This window comes from Mugil cephalus, chromosome 13 (assembly GCF_022458985.1).
Source record: "Mugil cephalus isolate CIBA_MC_2020 chromosome 13, CIBA_Mcephalus_1.1, whole genome shotgun sequence".
Lineage (NCBI taxonomy): Eukaryota > Metazoa > Chordata > Actinopteri > Mugiliformes > Mugilidae > Mugil > Mugil cephalus.
The window spans coordinates 16,128,995-16,137,128 of NC_061782.1; positions in this window are offsets into that span (position 1 = coordinate 16,128,995).

The following is an 8,134-nucleotide window of genomic DNA, read 5'->3' on the forward strand; positions in this document are numbered from 1 at the left end:
ATCTGATTCCCCGCTCTGTCAACTTTTAATAGACTGATTAATGTATATTCATTGTTGAATGAAAGCCAAGTTCATTTGTAGCCATTCATTACACAGGATTGATGTTGCAATCCCTTGTACAAAGATCCCGGGCAAAACACAGTTAGAAGCCCAGTCCAACTGAAAACCGACCAGCAGGCTAGCAGTCAGCTAGCAACTAGCAACCAACAAGAAGACACCAACTAACTAGCCTAGCCAACAGCAGTAGGGAGTGCATTTTGCAGTATATGCAAAATGATTTAATAAGACAAGGAAAAGGGGTTACGACAACAAGCGGTTCGATAAAGAAGGGAAGAAGCCAAAGGCAAGCAACATTTTCTTGATTTAAAATAAATGAGAGTTTGAGAGGAGCTCAAGTTATCTGGAAGTTTATTTCAAAGGTTCACAGAAACTAAACGCTCCTACTCCTTCTTTTGTTTTGACCCTGGGGACCGTAAGCAGACTGGGAGATCTGGACGGCACATAAAATAGCAGCAGATCAGAAATCTATTCTGGCCCTAAACCATTCAGCGCCTTACAAACGCAGCAGTGGGGTTTTAAAATCAATTCTTTTGATGCACAGGAGGTCAGTGCAAAGATCTGAGAAGTGGAGTCATGTGTTGTTCTGCCATGTGAGACTAGAGCAGGTGCTTTTTGAATAAGCTGCAGCTACATGTGATTGACTTATTGGGAGACCTGTGGCACTTGTGTGTGCTTCTGCATTTTAAAAAAAGGCATAGGTTGTAGTTTTTGTTATATGTGTAAATAGGGTACATCCTTCAATCTATAAATCTGCCTCATTGGGCAGCTGGAAAAAAAACAACAAATTTTCCTGTTGTCTAAAACAAAAATATTCTGCTAATGTTTCAAAGGTCTGATAGACGTGAAAAATGACTGATCCATGTTTGATAATGCATCTGGCAAATCTATTCACTGTTCTCTAATGGACTCTTTGTGTTTGGTGAAAAATATCTCACATTATATTTTAGACCACAATAAAAACTACGTCATGTCCAGGTCTCTATGAAAACCGTCATCTTTTACATCGACAGCAGCTTTGTGAATAATGACACTCACCAGAATATTGATACTGAATTGTTTCACACTCGGTTTAACAATCCTTTCAACGTTAGAAAAAAAAAAAATCATTAAGTCTATTCTCTCGTCTCCGCTTGAGTGTGAGCACTGTGTTGCCAGAGATGAATCGTATCTGGGAATCTAAACTGTCGGCGGTGGCCAATGTTAAGTGAAGTTTGAACTCAAGAGACCGGTGTTTGCTGCATTCTGCATTGATGGCCTTGTCCTCTAGTCCTGAAAGTATGCGACTCCCTCTCTGCTTTCATCGTTAAAGTTGTATAAGAAACAGCAGCACACAAGCCGGTCTGTCTAACTTAATTACGGAGCTTTGTTAGCACCTCCTCTCCACCAGATTTTAGTGGTATATAAACAGCAAAACTGTTTAAAAGAAAAACATTTTGAAGTTAAAAGAGCTTGTGTTGTTTTATAACTGTGTAGATCCTGTTACTTCTCATATACTGTAGTTTCATCTTCACTTTTCCAGCAAACGATCTTATAACCTCAGATGTGATGAACGGTTGAATGGGTTGCATTCAGCAGATCAAAGTTTGATTGTGTCTACTCAAACACAATCAGATACGTGTAAAACTAATCACATTAATAGCGTCACCCATCAGGCATAACATTATGACCCCCTTCCTAATATTGTGTAGGTCCCTATTGTGCCTCCTTAACAGTTGAGACTCATGACAGAATAGACATGGGTCTTCTGAGGGTGTCTGGAATCTTGATGTTGTTAGTGGGGGTCCTAAGGGTTGAGGGCAGGGGGCTCTGTGGACCAGGCTTGTTCCACTGCACCCCACAGATACTTGATCAGTTTGGGATCTAGAATTCAGAATCCAATGGGTGACGTCACGATGATCCATAGTATAGACCCCTTCATGGCCTACGTCACTGTGATGTTAGCTGGAGGCAGAACAGAGGGAAGCCTGAGGCGAGCATTGTCACTTTCAGCCGTGACAATGTCGTCTTGCTGTATTTCTTGATGCCAAAACTGAAAAAACAAAAATACTAACCTAAAGTTTTATCACATACCAGCCACTGCAAGACCCAGATAACTTTAGCTTGGGTTTGGCGATCAAAAGAAATGATAGGAGTGAGACAATCAACAACACGCACACACTTCATGTCAGTTCAGATTAATATGTAATCCATCATCATCCGGAAAACGTTATGGGAAATTGTTATTTAGGGGATTCTTGCTACATGCTAATGCTAACTGCTAGGTAATGCAACATTAGTTGCGTGTTTCAGGGGTGTCCAAGCAGAAGTTGCATTCACTACATTATCCTCCACAGTGGTCCTGCTTACTTCTTGTAATATGTTCGTTGGAAAGGGTTCAGTTGATAAAGACAGCCCCTCTGTGTTTGTATGCACAAAAGTCATAGTTCAAATTCTCCTATTGCAAATCTTGCACATGTCCACTCAAGACATTGTCAGAGGTGTCTAATGATTTCTACGTCTTTGATTTTTCTTTCTGGTAGATGCTGGGTTTCTAAATTAGGTATGTGTAAATGTCTTGCCCATTGCATGGTGGACAGTCCTGTCAAATCTCCCACCACCAGTCACATTACACCAGTTTTACAGCAATGCCACTGGCTACCCATCCACTACCGCATCACCTTCAAGATCCTTCTTCTTACTACAAGATACTTACAAGATCTCCACCACCCACGTTATTTGGGGATTATTGTTACACAACAATGCTGATGCTAACAGTGTGCTAACACAACATTAGTCGCATGTTTCAGGGGTGTCCAAGCAGAAGCTGTATTTACTACGATACCCTCCACAATGATTCCATTTACTTCTTCGGCTACACTTGATGAAGACAGACCAGACTTCATCCTCTCTGTGTCCTCCTTTGGTCAAATTGACCATCCAGTCAGTAAGGGTGTAGGGGTAGGTGAATATAGACAAATTTGTCAGAGTCAACTTTTTAAAGTAACACTCATGGTCTCGGGGAGTGAGTGCATTGGTATATTCTCTAAAATATGTGTTTAAAGGCTATAGTGGCTATAGATGTGTTGCATCCAGTTAAGCCCTCAAAAAAACGTCACATTGTTTATAAATGTGAAGGGGTCTATATATAGCCAAAACCGTGAACCTGTTAGCATGCTGCTGTTACCAGTGTGCCATTTGCACGACGTGGAACCATGTGAAAAAAGTAAGAAATGGGTCCCTACAGTGCACTGATAATACTACCCGACCTCCCCTTTTTGCTAGTTTGGACTTGGGTGAAAGCACATGAGAGCACTTGGGGTCACCAATCACTGTCACAGCTGTTAGTACGAGTGTAAATGCTTAATTTTAGGAATTGAATATTTACAGCTGGCGTCTTTGCTTGATACTCAACAATCTGAAATGCTGCCATAATGAAGGGTCTTTAATAATTACGAGCCTGATGAGGGGTGACTAAGCACAACAGTAAACTGAGGTTAGATGAGCTGTACGTCTGTGTCCCCCTTAAAAAATGAGAACTAGAGCGTAATGGTGCTGCTCTCGTTATGTTATTTCTGATTATTTTGATGGTAATCACACCAGGGGCCACCTAGGGATCATGTTCAGGTGCAAGCTCAGGCGCAGCATGTGTGTAGCTGAATAGTTTGAACCCCCTCCGCAAGGATTTCTTGAGAACCACAAGACAAATACACTTACGCCTTCTTCTAGTTGTTATTTGCGCAAGAACACCCTAATCTAAGAAAAACGGATGTGTTTATTCAAATCCTGGCAGGTGAGAGGACGCTGTGTCACAGAGTTGCCTAAAATATTATTTTTCTATCAGATGAGCGCTCATCGAAAACAGTTTTTGATCTCACAACTCTGACTCTAAACGGTGTGTTGGGGAATTTAATACCACAAATACTTTGGCTCCCTTGAAAAAATGCCCATGAAGATCAAACAAATAATGGAGCACTCTGGGGACAATAGAAAGGTGACAATTTAAGCCGTTTTGTGAGAACACATGCTTTTAACATCCCACCATTAGATTCCTTCTTGACACTGTTTAACATTAGAAAGTTCTCCCACCACTCTCAGCCAACTTCTACGACATATCAAAGTATTACGGCTCTCAGAGGAGTCATCATCCCCATCATCATCTCAGTCATTAAAAGTCAGTAAAAGTAACTTTTAATGACATGTTCCCTTGTTATTCTACCAGAACATAATTACACTTTAAAAGCCAATGTTAGAAACAATTCACTGACCCAGAAAATATAGAAAGTTTCTCAACGTGTTTTAAATATTTATCTCAAATCAACTCACTTACTACCTTCAGTAACAAGGTTATGTCTTTCCATATTATCATTATTGTTATCATTGCGTTCTACCATATTTTTCAAAACGTACAAATGGATTTACATAGTATTAGCTGGACAGATAGGCCTGGAGCCAAAGAACAATTGATTACGTTTTGGTAGCGTTCCAGGTCTGGAATTTCATCCGTGAGACAGTTATTGTTTTTAATCCATAGCTATGAATTTGAGGGATATTCCAAATCCGTGTATGTTTGTAGGGTCAAGGAATCCATTTAGCTCATAAATGATATGAATGAGGTTTTGGCACAGCTGTGCAGTTTCCATTTTGATTTTGCAAAGTCTGATGCTTCTCCGAGTCTGGGTTTCGGCCACGTTCGGGAAACTGTAGGAAATGATGATTATGGAGGTGAGGTATGCTTTTAATACTTTTTATTTTAATGAAGTTTGCTTTCCTTTCTTTACCACTGCCTGCTGGTTCTCTGCAGAAGTGGTAATTGCCTTACAGGGATCCTGAGGTAGAGCGGTTCTCGGTGAGACGCTGTCTCAGATATCCATCTTTGCTTTCCGTTTCTGGGGTAATTAAAATTTGGAGTCACCTCAGGAGATGCTGCGCGCCTCAAACTAGCTGGCTTTGGAAAACTGTGTTGCAGTGTAGGGGGGTAATAAATGTATTAGACTGTGTTTTGGGGACTCTGTGCACACACTGCGAAGGTATGGCCTCCTTATAAAGGGAAGTAGCCTGCAGAGTTCACTGACAGGCTAAGGCGGAGAGTGCTGGTGTCCTCCGGAGTGAACCTGTCTGAGTTCGCTGGTGTAGCTAGGTTTGGGACGACTGAGACATAACGGCTTAAAGAGAGGAGCTATTTTTATATGTATTAGAGTGCTGCAGAAGGAAATTACACTACACTCAACAGGCATTAGGCTGCTCCGGGTCATTTTAGGAGTGCAACTTCCACCATTCAAATATTAATGATCCAGGTCTGTGTGTTGCCAAGCAAATTTCCTGTGAAAAGTAATGAATCCCACTCCAGAAAATAATTCAAAAACTCAATACAAAGTGAGGCTAATCTTAATACGAGTAAATAAAGGTGGGGTATTGTGCCGCCATTTATGATAAACCAATAAAGAATAAAGTCTATCTATAATTAAGGAAGCAGCACATCCCCGTCGGCTGAATCACAACCACAGTCACAGTTAATTGCTTTGTGCCTAAGACAGCTCCTTCTAGTACTAGGGAATTCAGTCTGATAGCACCCCGTCCTTCTAGCAATATAAACCGATACCTCAGTTGGGGTTTTGCCGTTTCGCTCAGAGTTACGTTCTTGGTGCTCTGGCTAGAAGGTGCGGGGAACTAAGAGCGGCCCAGTTTGCTTAACATTTCCATCTTAGATGCGTTTCCACTGAAGGAGCCGCTGATGTAAATGACCAAATACCCCAGCGAGCGCGCGAATGACACGAGCGGCGCACAAGAATGGCACGCTGCGAAGACTCTCGAACGCAGAGCACGGAGCCCCAAGAGACACGCTTTGATTTATTTACAAACTGTTTGGCTCTGTGATAAGCAACGGCGGCAAGAGTCAAACTGTGGTGGCGCGCGCCTGTGTTGTCGCCAAAATGAAAGCAGCTCGACAAAGAGCCGGAGTGGTTTTTCTTCTTCCCTGACGCGAAGCAGCTCATTTGTCCCAGACTATCTCCACCGTCAGATCCCCCCCCCCGACAGATGATCATCCTTCCACCGCTAGAGTAAGGTGAAGCGCCGCACACATCAGGCGTTTCTAACGCACGCGCGTGATTGGCTGCATGTTGGGAAGTGATGCCCAGGTTTGATGCCGGTGTTTTTTTTTGACAAGCCACAGTTGTCCCTTGTATGAATTTTTCCCTCTGTAGGATTTCTTCTAAAAATATCTTGCCTTGCACCAGCATTTTTTATCTCCTCTTAAGTTTCGCAGGCAGTTACAGCTTATTACACTACATTTTGTCAGTGATGATAATTCACTGAAACGCTAATGTTCTTCTCAAGTGCGCACGGTCTCTTTTTGACTTAGTGGGATTTAACTTTAAACCAACATCCTAACCCGGATAATAATTCAGTTCCCGTCCAAATAACTACCGCTGCTCTTTGATTTCAAGCAAGCCTTTCTAGGTTTATTTATAGATTTCCAGATGAAATCTAGTTATTTTACTTTTTTGTCATGTCTGTCAACCTGATATGTCCCTTCGCACGCTGCTCGATGTCTCCTTGCAATCAATTTTTGTGATCATGTCACCACTTTCCTGAAGGCATCCTTCAGATACCGAAGTTTATTCTGAAATTCAGGTTTTCTAAAGGGATAAAAAGCTATTTGCTAGGGAAAACTGCAATAAAATCAAAGATATTTCTGATGTTTTGCAAAATACCACTCGCAAGATTAGATCTTTTACCCCGAATATGTTTTATTTGATTAGATTAGATTATATAGATCACATTAATGACACATTTGATCACGCATGTTGACGACGTGTCGTTTGATGTGGCACTTTGTGTCCTTTTCATCAACCCAGTTCATCTAATAATACACATTTGTTTAATCTATAACAGGCTCTGCAGCTGATTGTCAGCAGCACAAACACTCTCCCCGACGATCCGCGCCGAAACGAGCTGAGGGATGCTTTTCCCAAATCTGAGCCGCAAACCTCGCAGCCTCGGAGCCATCAGACACAGAGTGACGCTCCCTGCCTCCACAGCTCCGAGCGTCTTATTTTCTTGATTTTCCGGAGAGCTGGTTGAGCCTGTGCGAAAGCAAATCAAGAGAAAGAGGCACCATGTTTGTGACAGGAGGAGACACTGCAGGCGAGGTGACACGTTTTGCTGTCATCGTGTTTTCGGAGCCCGCACTAGATGGCAGTGTAGCGTAGGAATACTGCCTGACAACTTGTGCCACACATGGCATCATTTTCAAAAACTTTCTCAGGCCTCCTCCTCCTCCTCTGACTTTCCGTGTGTGTGTATGTGTGTGTGTGTGTGTGTGTGTGTGTGTGCAGGTATGGCAAAATATATCTCCTCAGACTTGTGGCCTTTACACAGGAAGCTACTGAGCCTCACTTATTTATTTTAATAACCTCATCAGCCTGTGACCTTTGACCTCGCTGGGTGTGCTCCTTTCTGGGTGTGGCTCGGCGATTGTAGAAAGCTCAGGAAATTAATGTTTTATCAGTCTGCGCAATGACAACAACAACAGCCGCAGCAGCAGCAGCAGCGTAGTGGGTGGGAAAAGAGACTCGTCTAAATTTAACCCAGCAGCTCGTGCCAAGTCAAATAAAAGCGTCAGTGGACGGCTTCCTGTTGCGCTCACTTCCAAAACATCTCCACTCTGCTGATCGTATCTATGTTTACAGATAGCGGAAACATCGTAGATCCCACACCGCCGCCGCCGCAGCAGCGCTTTGGTGGCGTGGTACGAGCTGGAACATATATTTCACGCAGCCGGTCAGTTTCCAGCGTTTCTTATCGTCAAGACAAACTGCAGCCAGAACCCTCCAATCACAGGAATGCGTAGCTGGCCATCTCCCACACACACACGCACACACACACACACACAATCACTGCCTGACCATTTGTCACCGCGCAATCAGTCAAAACGTTAACTCGCGGCCCAGGGGCGCGCACTGCATCTTTTTATTTCTACCTTCGTCGCAGCGAACGCAAACTGCTTTCGGATGCGTGCCGGATTCAGGCGGCGCAGCGAGGAGCGAGAGCAGCACATCCTACTCGTTCGCTGCGAGAGAGTATGTGGGAGGAG